Source organism: Oxyura jamaicensis, chromosome 3, assembly GCF_011077185.1.
Source record: "Oxyura jamaicensis isolate SHBP4307 breed ruddy duck chromosome 3, BPBGC_Ojam_1.0, whole genome shotgun sequence".
NCBI classification, from domain to species: Eukaryota; Metazoa; Chordata; class Aves; order Anseriformes; family Anatidae; genus Oxyura; species Oxyura jamaicensis.
Window position 1 is genome coordinate 2,977,924 of NC_048895.1, and position 18,787 is coordinate 2,996,710.

The 18,787-nt window shown below is 39.5% G+C and overlaps 1 long non-coding RNA gene across 6 annotated transcripts in view; it reads right to left on the bottom strand.

Moving 5' to 3' along the window:
• Positions 1-18,787, bottom strand: part of LOC118165104 — a 41,038-nt gene that overhangs the window by 20,522 nt on the left and 1,729 nt on the right. The window contains exon 4 of one of the 6 annotated variants that reach the window (XR_004749861.1): positions 16,092-16,735. The exons of the other annotated variants lie outside the window; for them this stretch is intronic. This is a non-coding gene — a long non-coding RNA (uncharacterized LOC118165104). Of the gene's footprint in view, positions 1-16,091; positions 16,736-18,787 lie in introns of those variants that run through there. 6 annotated transcript variants of the gene reach the window in all.

The following is an 18,787-nucleotide window of genomic DNA, read 5'->3' on the forward strand; positions in this document are numbered from 1 at the left end:
GGGTGGGGAGGGGAAGCAGCATTGCTAGCCACGTCATTCCAGTTCCTAGGAAAGCTGGATGCAGGACTGAAGAATGGGGAAGATATCAGGTGCTGTGAAGGGTGAGATTTAAGATTAGTGCTGAAATATAAATTACCTAAGTGAACGTTTTTCACTCCAGAGTGCATATCCATGGAAAGACAATGAGGTATGCAGGTATGAAAAAGGGGCTGAATTCCCCTTATATCACAGCCTCCTTGCTCTTTCTGTTTTTCCTGTTACTGCACCTTCACTTTTGTTTTTAATTGGGATTTCCCACCCCCCATATTCACCACTGGAAGGACCTGACTTCTATTAGAAGCACTTGGTGCTTGCTAACACAGAACATGTGACCAGCTGGTGGGCATGTGGGAACAATCACAAAGTTTGTAGTTAACACCACAACACGCTCTTGTGCTTAAGAATTTAAGAATTGCAACACACCATGCTGCAGAGCTGCTGGGAAACATGCTTGTGTCCATGCTTGTTAGATTGCTTCCTTTCATTTGCCACTACTTGCAGTCAACCTTAGAAAAAATATATACGCGTTGAGACCATTTTCTTCAGGAAATGCAAATGGTTTCTGAGGACCTGCAACAAAGTGCAGTTTATGACAGTTCCAGAATATAGTGGGTAAAGATCCTTAAGGAGAGCTCTGCTCTGACATATTCTGAGCAGCATTATAGATTTTGCTTTTGCAGATTCTAATGCAAGTCTGACATAGCTTGAAAATTCCATTTTAATAATATCAACAAAGAGCTTTTACATTCCCACAATAGAGTTTAAAAATGAAATCCTCCTGTTAATTACCAGGAAGTGCAGGCACTCCAAGGTTGAGTACCTATTTCTGTTTAAAGGTTGACACTTTAAGTGCTTTAAAACCCACATACTTGTTCAAATTGCCTCGAAATTTGGTATGCCTCATGGGGATCCAAGGTAAGGTTACAGTCATAAGCTTGGGGTCATGTCTGTCTGTGCTTTTCAAGATAGGAAAAGCTGTGTTTTTTTTTTTTTTTTTTTTTTTAGGCCATAAGTGAACAAATTATGATAAACTTTTTTTCTATTCTTGCATATCCATAACAGATCAAACCACAGCTTTCAGAGTGCTCCAAATGTTCTTAGCAGTCAACATTTGGCATCCCAAATAGGTAAGTGTTTAAACCTCTGATCCTAAGAGATTAAAGAACATATGAGGATTCAGAGAGGAAAAATGGCTTCCCATTTACCAGCCAACTTTACTGTGAGCTGGGTGGTACAAGAGGATGTGTAATAGTAACTTACTTTATGCCCAGTGGTAGTTGGCATTTGGCCCTCAAAAAGAATTCTGAATACATACTATTAGTAATGCAAAAATATTTGGCAAAGACTTTTGATTATTCAGATTATTATTTGATTATTATTATCACACAGGCGACCAGGCCAAAGAAGTGGAATACACACAACTGATGACCTTATTCTAAAGGCATATGGGCTCAGTGAGACAGAATAAAGACTGTAAATGGAGACTAGGGAAGCTCTGTGTTACTTATTTACAGAACTCACAGAAGACAGGCTCGCTCACTAAGCTTATGTTACATATTTAAAATTCTTGTAGCCACCCTCTAATAAAAGAGCCCAAATGTTGGGCAATGTGACATATTTGTGATTTCTCTGTTAGTAAGCAGGAATTTCTGATTACATACAGCATCTGCTTGCTGATGGTGTTGTGAGGAAAATATGGCATGAGCTGATGACCAGACGCTTAGTTATTTCCCTGCAACCATTTGTGGAGGGGGCTGTCTCAGCTCAGGGCACGTGGTGTTAGTCTCATCAGGAAAAAGTAAAGTTGAGCTTTAATGCTCACTGTTTAAACTCAAAGAAAAAAATAATCTTAATCTCACGCACATCCCAGTGCGTATAGATATGCATGCTTCATTCCCACTCCATGCTGTCTGATCTGTTTATTTTCACTGAGAGCTTTGACATGGATAGTTTGGAAGAGTCCTTACAGTCAAGTAACTATGGACCCCTCTTTTCCACTTTAACATGTCTGTGAATTCTCTATTATTTTTTTTTGGAGGGTGGGAGAGGAGATGGATTATGTTCTACCACAAGAACCAAATGCAGAGTCCAGACAAACTAGGTGGAATGGAAAGTCTACATATGTGCTACTGTTGTGTAGCAATTAGTAAGGTGTACTGAATAATAATTCTCACACAATAAGAAGTGTGGTTTTAAACATTCCCAAACTGTTATACAGTCAGGCTGAATTACCTTAGAAGCTTCAACTGAAACGAGTACTTGAAAATAACATACTCCAATAGGAAATTTCCAAGAAAAATTTGGTTAACACTAAGAACAGGTCATTCAAGGTTGTGCTTGCATAAAGCTTAGTTAAAGAAGCTCTAGGCAGCATGGTCACTTATTTTGACTTCCTCCGTCATTGTTTTAGAGAACAGACAGATTTCCCAAACTGGTACATAACCTTTCGGATTTGACCTAATTAGATTTTTAATTCTTCATTCATCTATTTCATCTGATGTATTACATGAAAATCATACACTGTAAAAGAAATAAATTTACAGCTTGATAAACTTGCAAGTTTCATCTTTATGTTCGGTGACCTCATCCTTCCAACTCTCCATCAGTTGCAGGAACATTAAGGTCATTTGATTTTGGAAAGCCAAAAGCAATTCGGTAAATCTCACAAACTACTCTGGAAGGAAGGATAAAACTTCATCAGCAACAGCTAAGTAGAGCCTCTCATAAGCAAACATTGCAGTCCAAGAAACACTGTTAAATCTCCTCTAAGAGCACCACAGCAGAGCTTGCTCACCCGTCTGTCGCTGAGCACACCTCCTGGTACTGTGTCTGACAGCGCTGGACTCGGATTAGGGTTTCCTGGGGGTGCTCAGCCAGAACCTTTTCAGCCAAGATCTAAGCCTTGAGGAGCAAAAGGGTGACCGTAGTTACAGCGTATCAAAGCTGCCTATAAAAGACTCTGAGCTCTTGCCTCTGTTCACAATGTGCCTAATGTACTCTGAAGTGTATATTATCCCCTTCTGATCACCTTTCAAGGAAGTTGGTTGCTGTTTTCTTTAGTCCTCATTGTAGTGCAATGTACACATGCCTGCTGCAGCATTGAGGATTCAAGTCTGCAGGTATGTACAACTCATTATACACAATGAAAAAGCTTACACAGACCCAAAAAACAGCACTGCAGAAGCCTGTCTTACAAACATGAGTACAAATCACGGCCCTGTAAGGGCAGACAGCTGAAATTGCAGGTGTCCAGAGCATATTGCCGAGAGCATGCTGGAGGTCAGAGCTGCTGCCTCCAGGCTGGTGCAGAGGGGGCGAGGAGGGGAAGCAGTCGGCATAAAGGCAGTCACTGCAAGCCCAAGGAAGTGACAGACAGAAGTGTACCTGACACTCCTGGGTCGGCAGCACACCACCAATCACTAAGAAAATCTTAGCTCCTTGTTATTTTATACATTTAATGCAGAGTTGAAATTAATATGGGAACAGATAGCCATATTTTCTCCAAGCCCCAACAAAATGTGACACAATCAGATTCAACAAGAGGGCCCAGCAACCAGGGTACAAATCAGAAAATTAGGTATCAGAAAAAGATCAGAGCCATGAAAACCGACTGTCATCGCTCCAAAGCTGAGCTCACACCCCAGAGAGGGGAGACGCAGAAATGGTACAGAACTAGGACAGAACCAGGATCAGGTCAGGAGAATCATCCTATTGCTCCTGGTGCCACCAGATGGAGAAGAAATCCTTGCTACTTCTGAAAGGAACAGCCACCTTCTGCAACAGTTTAGCATACCTAGGCTAAGTGCTCCAGGAGAACTAATTTGCTTTTCAAACCTAGTCAAGATAATGCCAACGTCCAGCCTCATTCCTGACAAGTGTAATGGTTAATGACTTTACAGATAGCAAAGCAATTTTCACATAATAAATAATATAATAGAAAAGGGATGGATGCAGGGACTTCAAAATATACATCATTTAACTGCTCAGGATAAGTACAGTGAAATAAGAGATCTCTGCAATTATCCTAGCAACACTGCTTATAAAAGATGTAAATGGTGAGAACACAGAAGAGGCACACTACCGTATAGCCACACATGATACTCCACGCATTTCTAGCAGCATTGATGTGATACATAAATATTACTTAAATATTAAAAAAATAACAAAGACCATTGTCTCTTAAGATAAAGCTCCAATGAACTACTTCAATGCAACTGGATGGCTCAGGGCAGTCTCCGACAGAAGGACAAGGAAGGAAGGAAGAACAACAGGATGATTGATGGTCAACACCTACACGATGGCTAGAGAAGCAAGGGACACCGAGACTTCACTACATTGATATAACTGTTCACACAGCCAGGAGTTAGCTACAGAAATCTGTTGCTCTAGGCAACTACCTACAGATGAAGTTAGTCCCTGTTTCCTCTTCAGAGGTGTAGTTGCTCCATTTTCTGGGATTTTTTTTAAGGCCCACCCCTCAGAAAGCAATGCTAGGAGACAAATATATACATACGAGGCTTTTGCCTCACTAGGAAGAACATAAAGACAATATGGTTAGAAAGGGACAGGTTTCAGTTTCTTTGTCAGCACGAGGACTGTGAACACTACGGTACAGAATAAAGCTTCTAAAAAACTGTGGGAGAAAATGGTTAGCATAAGCTATTAACTCTGTAATTTTGTGCATATGCTGGGTGAGTATCCTGTGAAATGGCATGACTCTCCCTGCAGTTACAAGAACTGTAAAGCAACTCTCAACAACTGTTTAGATGTGAACCTGTTTTAAGTCCTGAAAGCCTGGAATCACTTTATTTAGTCAGCAGTGGGGCAAAAGATGATTTAGAAATAGCTTCCTGGTGTGTCTGGAAATACATCTGTATTTCATCATATAATGGAACAAACATGGCATAGTTCAAATGCAGGAATCTGTTATATAGATGATGTGTTCATTATAGGTACAAATTAGGAAGCTCCTTTGGGAAGATCAGTCTATTCCGAAGGTCACTCTCAGGTCAGATTTACTCCAAAGCAGCTCCTTTTTACAGAACCTAGAACTAACACACTTCCACTCTATGCTCAGCTTTTGTTCAGCTGAGTTTTCATTTGTGCTTTGCCTTTTAATTTCAGAGAAGCCCCAGACTTAAGGCATATGGATTGCTGTACGCAGTCCTTACAGCATTTAAAACCTTCTGTTGTGGCACCACACCTGGTGAGAGCTGATGCTGGCCCCTACTGCTGCTCTGATCCTGCTGCTGAGGCAAGGCTCCAGAGCCTGAGCCCCACGTCCCCCTGCAGCTCCGCTTCAGTGCCAGGATATCACGCTCTGGTTCTCTGGGCAGAGAAGCACCATAGCTGTCCCTTAGCCTTCTCGCCCCCGCTGGAACTCACATCGCAATAAAGTGGCATCGCAGCTGTACAGAAGAGCTAGTGGCTCAGCATGAGAAGGATCTCAAAACTTTCCATGAAGAAGTGAAAGAGGAAGGAGTGTGGGCTAGAAAGGAACGACTGAGGGGTAAGGTGTGGCTTTTCCAAGAAGAGCAGAGTGCAACAGGAAAGGAAAACTAAAAGGATCAGTAGGAAGATTAGTGAAAATGCCAGCAGAAAGAATGAGATGAGCAGAAGAAAAGGAGGAGAGGTAGGGCTGCTGGGATGGGTGTAGGAAGGAGAGGCCTTCCAGCTGTACACACATCCATCCAACCTTTGCTACCGATTTCCTGTGGGACTTGAGAAGATGCACGACTTTTCGTTGTACGTAAAGTGACAACAGGGACACTTACACCCCACAGGAGAACAGCAGCAGCTTCAGCCACTTGGAAGGATGTTGTGCTGCTCATACAGGCTACACTCACTGCAGAACTGTTTGTGTGGAAACCTCGCATTTCTGCCAGGTATTTATTATGTCACAAGACCAATTGCTGTACCTCACTGAAGCAGAGACCTGAGATGTGTCTGGATTCTATTTAACTCTAGGACCCATTTCAGCGCTATGATCACAGCAGTAAAATCATGTATCTGCCTGTACTCTGCTTTTAAATGCTTCCCCTTTCAAAGCAGTAAAAGTTCTTTAACAGTTTCTTTTTATGATAGTCCATAGTCTTATGCTTGATACACACGAAAGACTCGCTCCCGTAAGTTAGTAGTTAGCATAAACTACAAAGCATTGCTTCCTTTGCAAAACTCCAAAATCTCAGATGACCTCACATGTGAGCATTATGTCACCTGGGAGTCCTTCACATACCAGCTCAGTGTATTGTAAGATATAAGGTGGTGGTCTTTTTTTCTTTCAAAAGAAAACTTGAAAGCTTGTTGCATGCCTAAATGCTAAATAGTAGAGGAGAACAATGCACTGAACTCTGGGACTTGTCAACACTATGTCTGTGTTTGTTTCGTGGCTTATTCAAATGTCAGCAGGAAAATCACACATATAAACAAATCTCTCTAAGCATTTATTTTTTTTGCTGTGCATTTTGAACAAGGTTTTTGATATTTTCATTTTACAGCCAATTAATGAAAAACCACTCTGAGCTATAAAGAGAAGATAATGTCAGGTTCTGACAGATGTTTTGTATGCATGGTACATTTATTGCGGTGCTCTCACCAGAAAGCTGGAAAGGGAAGATGCAAGTAATAGTGTTTGTCCACCGCACCTTAAAAAATACATCTTGGGGGGGGGGGTAGGAAAACCAGTGAAAAATCATTTAAGTAGTTAAAAAAAAAATCAGTTTCTTCAAGTAACAGACATCTTCAACATTCTTGTCCAAAAGAATGAAAAGCTAGGTTATTTTCTTATTCTCTTTCAGTTTGTTTGTTTATTTTCCAATCTCTTCAAACCTGGAATGTATGATACTTATTATTTTTTCATTTACTACACTTGGACCTTCTTTGTCTCCCATTCTCTGGATTTCATTGCACATATCAGCTCCGCTGTGGGAGCAGAATCTTATCATCTCAAAGCTGTTCTCAGGTACAAAAGGTCTGATCAAGACCTCATCTGTTTTACTGCCCGACCTGCTCGCATCTAGGTGCCCTCCTGTGAGAGGAAATACAGGTGATCAGGTTAGGATACATCCACCAGTTTATAAGCCTTTGGATGGAGATGCTCTTCCTTTAATTAGCTGAAATTGGCTATTTCTAACCAATAGCTAGAAAACTTAGACCCTCACCTGCCAGGTGACGACTGACTCAGATTATGTCAACCATCACAGATATAACCACAAGAGGATATTTCCAGGGAGATCTAGGAATGACAGCTGCGGCTGAAAGCGCATCCACGTCATAGTTTGGATATTCAAGAATATTTACTTGGAAATAGATGAACAGAAGACGCTCCTAGTGAGCACATGAGGTGACAAGAGAGCCAAGGCAAAGCAAATTCAAGCAAATTCTAGAAGTGACAGTGTTATTAACGAGCACCATGACAGTGGTCAGGCCACTTGGGCGGCAGGCTGCTTGACTATTTGTAGCACGACATCTATCGTATGTAACGGAGCAGAGCTTGAGAAGCATGTGGAAACTCAATACTAGGCATATTCACTAAATGGGTATAATTATAGCAGGACACACCTGGAAATGCCATATATGAAGCAAAAAAAGGGAAGAAGAATAACCTTCTGGGTTTGTCCATGTATAGTGAATAAAGTGCAGCTTGGAAAGAGCTGCTTTCTCCAATGGCTACTCCAACTCTAACATCAAACTTAAATACAGAAGGTCACAGAGTCATATTTCATTTTGTTTTGTCCAGGTGCCCTTAGGCAGAAAGGAAGATCAATGAATTGAAGTAAGTGCAACAGATAACTGTAACTTGTCTTTCATTAAACACCATCATGTCATTTATTGCTACGAGAACTACACAGAGTAAACATGCTTTCCTGTGTCAGGTGATTCTCCAAGGACTACAGGGTTGGCAGGAGCCAAATAACTATCACTAAAACCATTCTGCAGAGGCTGATCCTGTGTCTTTATCAGAGTAATTGTTGTTTGTGGGATTGTCTCATAAAAGCTGTTTTATTCCCAACCACGAGTTCAACAGGGAGATGGGTTTATACTTCCTCTGGTTAGAGATGATCTGTCTAGTCCACAATACTGCTCCTTCCTCACTTATATATATTTTAAAAGAGTTGTATTATGCCTATATATATATATTTTTAAATCTGGATGTACATGCTCCCCTTGCTGTAAGAATAAAAATTTCAAAATTAAGTTACCCTTGAACTTTACCAAATGGCCTTGTACGGAACCTCTCAGACGAGACGATGAAAAGAACATGAATCTTTTAACACTTAGACACTTACTTAAGTTATAATTTTTGGTTAGAAAAGGCAGAATTACTTTTTCATCAGCCTGCCTCACACTCGCATTACAGCAACACAGTGTCATCTAGGGCAGCATGGCTCTGAGAAGGATAGAGCTCAACTGAAGCATCAAATTCCTCCGGGGGTTGCAGTGTAGTCCCTCATGAAGCTCATCAGGAATCACAAGCACAGCCACATTAATGCTCTCTGCACTAAGCAGTAGGTTCTTCCTGACAGCAACTGCTCACTAAAGGTGATGAGTGAAAACGAGAGAGCCGGGGGGTTTCCAGAGGGCAAGGTAACTTTTCAGCCATGGATTGATACCAAATTTACACTCGGCGTTCCTAAAACCTTCTAGAGACTATGCTCAAAACAGGCTGAGGGTGGTCTGGGCAGTTACCAGCTGTACTCTTATTTTCATCAGAAAGCCTGCATAAGAGCATCTATGAAATTAAAGCCTTGCAATATACAAATACAAAAGCATCACATTACAAGGAGTCGAGTAATGCAGAATAGTGCCCAGAGCATGTTTGAAATTGTCTTAGTCCTCCTTTTACAATAGTATGAGCCTGTAATAATACAGGAGAACTAGAGAAAATAAGTTATCTCCCAATAACAAGAAATGAACTTTATTCCCTCGTGCATTTAGCCATTAAAAAAAATAAAAGTTCCAGTGAAGCTCTACTGTAGAGTCAAGGAACAAAGTATGAGAGTTAGAAAATGGCAAGATCACCGATAACTGGAGGGAAACTCCAAGAAGTTAGAAAGAAAATATTGTGAAAATTAAGTAACTTAATTCATCTAATTCTAGGAAACAAGTACCTTCTGCAGGGTAGTAAAACAGCCTGAATACATTTCTACTTGGATTACAAAAATTAAACTATCTACTAAAATACTGAGCACAAGAGCTATGAAACCAGAAACAATGCAAGTTTTTGAGGTCCAGACCATTGCATTGGATTGAAGCTGATAGCAAGGGTTCCCTGCAGGCCATCATGTTTTGGTTGTGGTGCTCCTTACACACATTGCCCAGTCCATACAGCCCTTCTATACCATCAGTACAGGGTAGGCTCATCTTCTGCATAGGTGGGGAACATTCACCTTGTCTGCTTTATTGCTTTTTCACATCTTGTGACAAATTTACAAAGAGCTTCTTTATAGATTTTCTGCCACCTATTAGAACAGGGAACATAACTCCATTTTCTTTATGCATATTCTCTCATTTGGATTCAGGTGCCCTTCACTCCTTAAGAGCAGGGTCAGCTCTTTACCAGAGAAAAGGTGCAGGACTGTTTTTCTCAGTCTGAATGGGAAGTTATCTACATGGTGATACTGCTGCCAGTTTACACGTGGCCCTTCTAGTGTTCATAATGCTTTCCTAAGAGTGCAAATATAGTTCAGTATAACTTTATAAAGCCATGTTGCATGCAATCATCCTATAGCTAAAGACAGCTACCTTCTCTCTTCATGCCCACCTTTTCTAAAGAGCATTAGCCACATGCCTGCTAAAACCTCTCAGCAAAATTCACAGGTTGCCAGTTAGTTTCTGGCACCCTCTCACCAAGCATTAGCTCTGTGAGGAGCTGAATTGAGCCACATTGATGGGAAGGATACAAGGGAGAAGACTTCCTGATTCACCATGCGCACTCAGGCAGTGGGAAAACAGGGAAGAACGGGAAGTATTTTTTCCCTGCTCCAGCCCCATGAAGAAAGCAAGAGAGCCATGTGGAATGTGAACAAGAGGAAGGACAGGGACAGACCATTAGAGCTTAATGAGCCCTTGATTAATCTGTTGTTGGCATTTAGTCACAGGAGGCAGCAGAACAGAAGAGAGCCAGTGGCAAAAGGAAGGATGTTTCCAGAGATTGTCTAGAGTCTGGTGGATCTGCAAACAAAGTTGCTACATGCCTTCAATGCTCATGCTAAACAGCTGTTTATTTATGTAGGAGTAGCATATGAAGATTTGGCTTCTTAGAAAGAGTTTGTTTTGTTTTTCTTTTCCTAGACATCTCTGAATTCCTGCAAGTGGTATTTATATCCTAAAAGGGATTTCATCATATGTCCTCCCATGACAATCTGTTTTCCATAAAGCCTCAATCTGATGAATCTCTCAGCTACAGTAGGTCACTGCAGCAATACAATGACATCGTCAGGGACAGGTACTTATACAAGACAGTAAGGCAGTTTCATGCTATACAAGCAGAAAAATTGTAGTGATCTCAGCTGAATTTCTAGCTATTTCAGTTACAACACTTTATTCTGGAGCTGCTTTTATCCTCTTGGTGCAATTTTCCAAGTGGGGCTTGACACTGCTTGCAAGGAGTACACTCAACAAGACAAAGTCTGTGCGCTATTGGTAGAACTGCTGTAAAGCTGCCTGCATTACTGAAGAGTCCAAAGATGGTCTGAACTACAACTGCTTCCCAGCCCTGCCCAATATTTCAGCAGCAATATTCATCCTTCCAAGGCCACAGGCCACTCCAGAATTTGGACTGCAAGCTAGACAACAAAACCTTGAACATCTGCTCTTTTGATTCCATACCTCTGGCAAAGGGATATTCTTGTAACCTAGATACTAGTGATGATGCCACCACTTAAGTCCCTTGTGAATACTGCAGGAAGCACAGCGATCTCTCCTTTGTTTCCTTTCTGCCAACCTTTCTTCGCTCATGAGCCAAGCTAATCTTCAGGTATGTCATCAGTGTTTCTGCCACTTGGACTCTGAGCAGAATCCTCTTTTGAATACTCATTGTTCAAGTTGCCTTGGACCTCCATAGCCTCCCTGAAGCAATAATTCTGCTCTGTTTTGGTGCTGCAGAAGGTACAGGAGACAAAAGATTATCCAGAGCTTCCAGAACTGTGGCCAGAGAGCATGAGAATGGCTACTGCATGGCTGCTTTCTGCTAAATGAAACTGACCCTTCAAACATGTGCCAATATCCAAGGAAACACTCAGCTAAGCTTTCTACTACTCTATGACAAGGTGGTTTCAGAGTTAATTATTTTACCTTTCCATGTGAGAAAAAAAGTACCCAAAAGAAGAGACTATCAGATGAACAGACCCTCACACTCACTGCCTCTGGCATAAAATTCTGTAATCCATTCATTAGCTACTTCTGGGTCCCTGTTCTTGCAATGTGCTTTTAATATCCCGAGTCCATCTTCCCCAATGATGCTAAAATGCAGACATTTTATAAGTAGTTTAAAGTTGATTTTGGAAGCTGTAGGTATCTCAATATAAAGAGATAAGGACCCCTACTGAAATGTAAATAATTTTCACATTAAGTCATAACACGCAAACCGATATACACAAGATACACAGTAATATATGCACTGTTAGCTTACCATGCATAGATTTGAATAAGTACTTGTACATATTTTTATTGAGAGTAGCCTGCAAGCATCTATTGTTTTTGGTAGGGTGAAATGCCAAGTGTTCCAGTGTGTGAGATTTGACTGGGGTGAGTTTTTTTTTTTTTTTAATCCTACATGTCCTTACTATTCACATACCAAACAGATTAGCCAGAGTCACAGATCCAGACTAAGGTGCTGTAGCAGAAGCAATAAAAAAGTTTCCACCATCAGAAAGGCATCTTTATCTTGTTATCACGTTACATTTCAAAGAGCAGCCACTTCTGCTTCCCTATTTTTACCACGTTTACTGTGGAAAGGTTCCAGTCCTAACAGAGGCCTGTGAATGCCACTGTAATATATGTCTGTTATTGCAGATGAAAGCAATCAGAAAAAATGTAATTGTAATAAAACTGCCAGACATTCAATTACAAACTACCACAGCTTTCAAGTGACAAGGAATCCCTGGCCCTGAGCAATTTGATTAGCTTCAGTGCTGGCCCTGCTTTGGGTACAGGTCAGATGACCTGAAGAGGTCCATTTTGGCCTAACTTCTATGACTGTGAAGTGATAGTTATCAAAGTGAAATATAAACTATTTTGAAGGATCATGCAGTATTAACTTACACCTTCAACTTGAACCCTTTACGTATGAGGGGAGAGAGATCTTTGAACTAAAGGTGAGAACTTGACATCATTAAACTACAAGATTTCCATTGATTTCAGTGGAATGCACTGTTATTCTAAGAATAACCAGAGTCCTTCTGCCATGTAAATATACAAATGCATGCAAACATATCTTGGAAGATACATCTAGTGACTTCTAAGGTACTGATGTTTTTCATGCTGAGTTGCCTTTTTTAACTCTGTACATCAAGCATTAATAAAAACTAACACTGATATACCTAAAGGGTGAGAAAAAACAGTCTATATATTACTGATGAGGAGGAGAAAAGCTGGACATGATGATTTTCTCACTTAAAAAAACACACTGCATTGGCAGAGCTACTGATAGAAAGCTGGCAGTCCTGACTCATGCTCCCTTCCTTTCTTCAGTGCTGGGATGGAACTGAAATGTCAGTAAATGGGAACTAGTGCAAGCTGCTGCCCAGCAGGCTAGAAGTCCCTCTAATGCCCCATCGTGGAAGGAACAGTTTATGGCTTTCATACAACCTTTGACACCCTATTTGCAAGTTTGAGAGATGACTGCTGTAATTTGTCCTAATGCCCATCCCCTGGCTTGCTCACAAATCCAGTTTCACTGCTGTGTGTATATAATACCTTAAATATTGGCAATATAGTCTCCATTCAGCAGTTAAAGCAAGTATGAAGTGTACTGTAGTAAAACAAACAGCTGTACCCTACACAGAATAGTTCAAACCTCCAAATGAAATACTGAAATGAATCTCTACAGTGCATCTAGCTTTATTGCACAGAGAGATGAGTCCATGAAGACTATATACACAGAAGCATTATTTTTTGATGGAAGTATAGTACTTAGCTTTTAGAAAAGCAGTTCTGACTGGTTTTCCTGTGCTCCACTTGTAAGTACCATGTACCCAGCTGTCCCTTTTACACAGCTTTATGTATCATTCTATGTATTATTTATACTTGGAAAAGGGAGAGCCACACAGGAGTCAGAACTCGTTTACATATCAGTTATGTAGTAAGTTATTGATGCTATTGTTTAAAAGGTATTTTTGTTTATTCAGCAGTCTTGTAATCCACCGATGACAAAAAAATAAAAAATGAAGTTTCAATTAAGAGCCAGTTGTGATATTTCCCAAAACATATAATCTATTTCTATATTGATTTAATGGCCTGTTACTTTTAAAGTGACTGTTTTTAAAACAGTTGCAGATAGTTGCCTTTATTATTACAAAACCACTGTCAGATGTAGAAGTATGGAATTAGAGTACTTACATTAAAGAAAATTAAGGCAGAATGCCCATCTTCTTAACTTTATATTCCTCTAATAGAGGTCCATTCTTCATCTTTTTCCTTTCAAATGTAAGGGAGCTCAAAAGACTTAACCAGGTTTAGTTTAATAAGAGAAAATAAGAGGACTGCCACACAGAAAATGACTAAATTATGCTCAGTTTAGGGGTTCCACTTTTCTCTTTTGCCTCAGGCTTTTGGGACATTAAGGCCATGTTATAAATCCTGGTCAGTGCTTTTTTCTAAAGAGCAGAAATGAGAGTTTATTAGCATCACAGTGGTTGCCTCAATAATGACAAAACAGTTGCTCATTACTGCTCATTAGATTCATATTAGATTCATTTGCAATAGCAATACATCTTCTATTCATACTCGATTGCAAAACAACAGATATGATTTGACACCTGCTGTAGTACAGAATTCATTAGAAAGTAATAATACAAATAGGAATTCAACGGATGGACTGATGAGCCTAAAATTTGTCATTTAATGTAGAATTTATATAGGATAAATACCACAGCAGGAAATCAGCTTTTTCAAATCATATGTGCTGCAATAAAATATCACACATCCGTAGATGTATATATGCAAAGAGCAGACAGACATACAAACAAGAAAATTAACAGTGCCATACGCAGTGTATTATGTGTACAGTAATATATATGAGCTGTTTCTGATGATGTCCCTAACATATAGATTAACATAGTCACAAATTTTTAAGAATCAGAGAAATTGAAAAGTTACAGTTTCCACAAAATATTAAGTCAACAAGTAAACAGGTCAGATGTTCCCTTGAAAACTCCTGGGACAAACTGAGTGCAGGATGCTACTGAAATAGTATTTAAATGATGTTTTCTTAATTTACTTGACTAGTGCATGACCATTCTTGTACCACTACGTCAGAAACACCAAAATAATGATGGTGCTTCTCTGGGCTGCAATCTTTCTCCAGAAATTTCTCTCAGACAAAATTATCTCAAAACTCAGTGGTTCTTGCCTTCTTTTCTGAGCATGGGATGAGAGTATACACACGTAATAGGTCTTCATCATGGAGAAGGAGAAAGATAGGTTGATTTCAAAATCTAACCCTGCGTACCCTAAAATAATTCACATTATATTACCCTGGGCCTCATTATTACCTTTCATGATATTTATGATGTTATTCCACAAGATACAAAACACATATCTCCTTTCTATCCTCCTCTGAGCTCCTATCAAATTAATTAGTTCTCCACTACCTACTGTTCATGCAAAGGAGCTTCCATTTGTTCTTATCCCACAAGGCTCCAATTCTCTGGGGCAGGGAGGGATATTTTTTTTACTCTGGTCTGGAAAGAGTTTTCTTCCTAACTTATTTTCATATTTATTTCTTGCAGAAACCTGATTCCAGTAGAAGAGGTCTTCTTCCAACTCAATTAACTGTCAATCTAGCTCTGCTTTCCACAGCAAAACTGAATTTGAGCGTTGCCCTCTGCCTGCATCATTTTAGAGATACCATTCATGATTTAATGCTTAAGGAATATAGAAGACAGTAAATATGAATTCACAATGAAAGACTGCCACATATGTATTCTGAATTTTGCCTTTAAAGTATAGCTAAGGCTAGATGGACCTGTAGAAATCCTTAGGATTGAAATGTATTTTACCAGCTATCTGCTTTAGTGAAGCTGCAACCCTTTGGGCCAGCTGAAAGGCAGTGCACTCTATTATTGACTTTCTTTCCTCTTTCCAGAAGAATACTTACTGCAAACAACAAATATTACAGGACAGTCTTCAGTTTGAGGACTGTTACATATGATTCAATTGAATTTCAGTTCTCCACATTAGACCTAAAGAGCAACAGCCCAAGATCTGAAGCCACCTTCAATCTTCAATACTGTGGTCTCTTTTCTGCCAGAATATTGTTTTCATCTTAGTCTGCCTTAAGGGCATTCTGCTTTCCTTCCCTACAACTCCTGCTGGAAAGCCATGCAGACATACATTTGTCTGATGAAGGAGTTTTGCACAAACATGGGCAGCTTGCATTCATTTGGCTTAAGTTAAAAAAGATGGGTGGAGAAGTTTATCCTTTATAGATACACTTCTGTATCTATTTTCTACATATAGTTTCCATATATTCTCTAGAAAGTAATTGTATCTCCTGTTAATTTGGCTTCTTTAACCTCATAAGCCTTTTAGCGTAATATTTTTGAACCCTTTTGTAAGAAAGGCTTTTTCATTCCCCTGAATCAACTTCTCTACACTTACAAATTAGAAAAAATTGTTCCGTTTCTTTTACATCAATACTCCAGTGCCTCACAACTTTATATTCATCAGCAAATTGTATAAGTAGATTTCTGCTTTGTCTGTGTTGCTCATAAGTTAGAAATAATGAACTAAACAGGTCCAGAGGTAAATCCTAGGATATCTTAGGGGTTAGGGGAAAAAACAAAAACAATAAAACAAACAAACAACAACAAAAAACTTACACCCTTTCATCCACAGTTTCCCCTTTCAGTTTGTCACTTGCCCATTTTTCCACTGTTTAATACTAAACATTTATTTTCCTTGCTGTCTGTAAACTATAGAAGTTGTTGACCTATGTCACCTAACAAAATACACAAAGCATGTCTTAAACAGAAAGAATGCTAACAAAACCGTGTTTATAAAAAGGCATACAAGTATTCCCCCTCTACCTAAGTAGGCACTGCTTTCTCAGGACCTCTGGAAGCTATGCAGGATTATTTAAAGGTTATTTCAATGCATGATCTCTTATCCCTCCTTGTCAAAGAAGGGTCATATGCAGTTACTCTAAGAAATATCTTAAAACAACAGGTCTTTCCTGCTTCAGCCAACCATTAGAACAGCATTTCTAAACATGTTTCCAAGAGTTACTATAAACACTATATATAAAGATGTCACATGAGCACAGCAAAGACTCACTTGAATAAGTTAACTGCTTTCAAAATCATCTGTTAAGGAAATTGCTAACATGATCACTGGAGAAATCAGAGCCCCAGATACTGCACGTACTAACCAACATCACCAAATTATCCTATCAGTCTCCCTTCACAGCTATGGCTCTGCTTGTGGAATTGGCTTCATGGCAATGGGTGGTGGAGCAGCACAGGTTTTCATGCTGCTGGAAAAACGGCATATCACCATGTTGTTAGATTTATTATACAGTCTATTTGCCACTTCACCACTGTTTTTTTTTTCTTTTTAAAACTGAATTGGAAGCAGTCTGAACAGTCATTAAAATGCAACAGCTTCCTAATTTCTCCTGGGAAAGAACGTATAAGCACCCTGCCTCTTTCATTCTGGATGTGATCTGAGAAATAACAATGCAAATATATTAATATTGCATGGTCAGGACTACTTTCTATTAATATGCCATTAATATAATGACCTTTGCACTACATTTAAAGATCATGAAGATCAATATTTATTCTTAGGTCAGGGGAAAAAATAATAAAAAAATCAATCTTGCAGTAAAATGAGTCATATTTAATATATCCCATCATAATAATTAAGTTTATATATATAAAGTAACATTGATATGTGAATAATGGATGCTATGACAGATGAGTTTCCCTTCTCAAACAGCTTTATGTAGATAATCCCAGAAATGGAAAGACTAAATGAGTATATGCGCCTTTCTCCCTGAGTGCTTTGCCAAGTTCCTTTTTCCCCCTACATCTTTTTACATACACTGCTATGTAGAAAAACAAGAAGTCCTATAGACCTAAACCTATAGATTTACAGGTCCTCCTATAGACCAAGAACACTGTTGTGGTACTGCTAGCACTTCTGTAATTTCTTCATTTCCATTTCTAGGTATCCCTTGAAAAGGACCTAGGAACTGAGGAATCTTTCGTGGCTGTTCCGAGCATTATCGCTCTACTTTAACGGACAAAACGTACAGGAATGCCAGTGGATACAAACATCCTCATTTTCTTTGCAAGGCTCTGATAACTTCAACTTACTGCAATTTTTGTGCATTCTACAAGCATTTTGTTTTGGCGGGGAACAACATAAATAAAAAGATCAGAACAAGAGAAATAAAAAGATATGTTTGAGCTGCCCATATGAGAAACTTATTAATACAGTACATGTTTCATGGTAAGCGTGAATCATCAGCAGGTAACAGCAATAGCAATAATCCATACAAAGTAACTCTCAAAGAACCTTAAAACAAGCCACCCATACTGCTTCAGATGGATAAAATGAGACAGATATGAAATTATTCCTATAAGGTCAGCCAGTAGTAGAGCCAGGATTAGGATTCCTAGAACTACTCCCATAAGGAAAATCATTGCTGATCCCCTTCCCTTCTCTAAACAGCAGACATTCTGCTCTCCCTGCAAATCCAATCCATTCCCACAATAAACTTACATCAACTCTTTGCACACTCCTGAAAGTAAATAAATGTGGCTTTTTTTTTTTCCTTCAATGCTCATAAATAATTTCTTTCTCAAGGTATGAGCAGTAAGGCCTCTGACATACAAAAGAGATGGGAACACACCCAGGGTCTGAATGTCTTTAGTTACAGTGATAGGAACTGGTAGACAAGTTACAGAGACTAAAGCAGCCCCCCTAGGACTTTCTTTTCTGGCCTGGCAAAGGGCAGCATGGGAGTCGTTCATTCAGTCAGGCTACTTGGCATTAAAGCAAATGTCACATATTGCCATTGTCATCTCCTCTATTTTAACAGAGCATTTCAAATAATTTGCTTGCGGTATTATATTTAAGATGGAAAGTTCTGAGACCTGTGCTTGTTTGAGTTTTCTTTAGAGAACAGCAGATTCCCTACCTGCCTTTTAGGAGTCTCAGCTGTTTCTTCTGCTCTGTTTAACACATAAAAGTCTTTAATAGTTTGAACTTATTGTGAGATGCAAAACACAAGAACTGTCTACATGGAAAACCTTAATCAGTCAGGAAGTTGGTAAATTATGTCTTCATGTCATCCATATTGAGCGTCCATTACTCCTGGACATAGCACATTAACTGACTCATTAGCTATTTCAAACCATATGGACTTAGGTTTGGGTGGGTTGCTCTGATAATATCCTGAGGTGAGCTTCCTAATTATTGTAATTATGTGATCTCAATCATGGGTCCAGTCACACAAAATAGTGTCAGGAATCTTTAAAATGGGTGTCAGTGCACCTAGACAGTGACTGAGTTGAAGAAC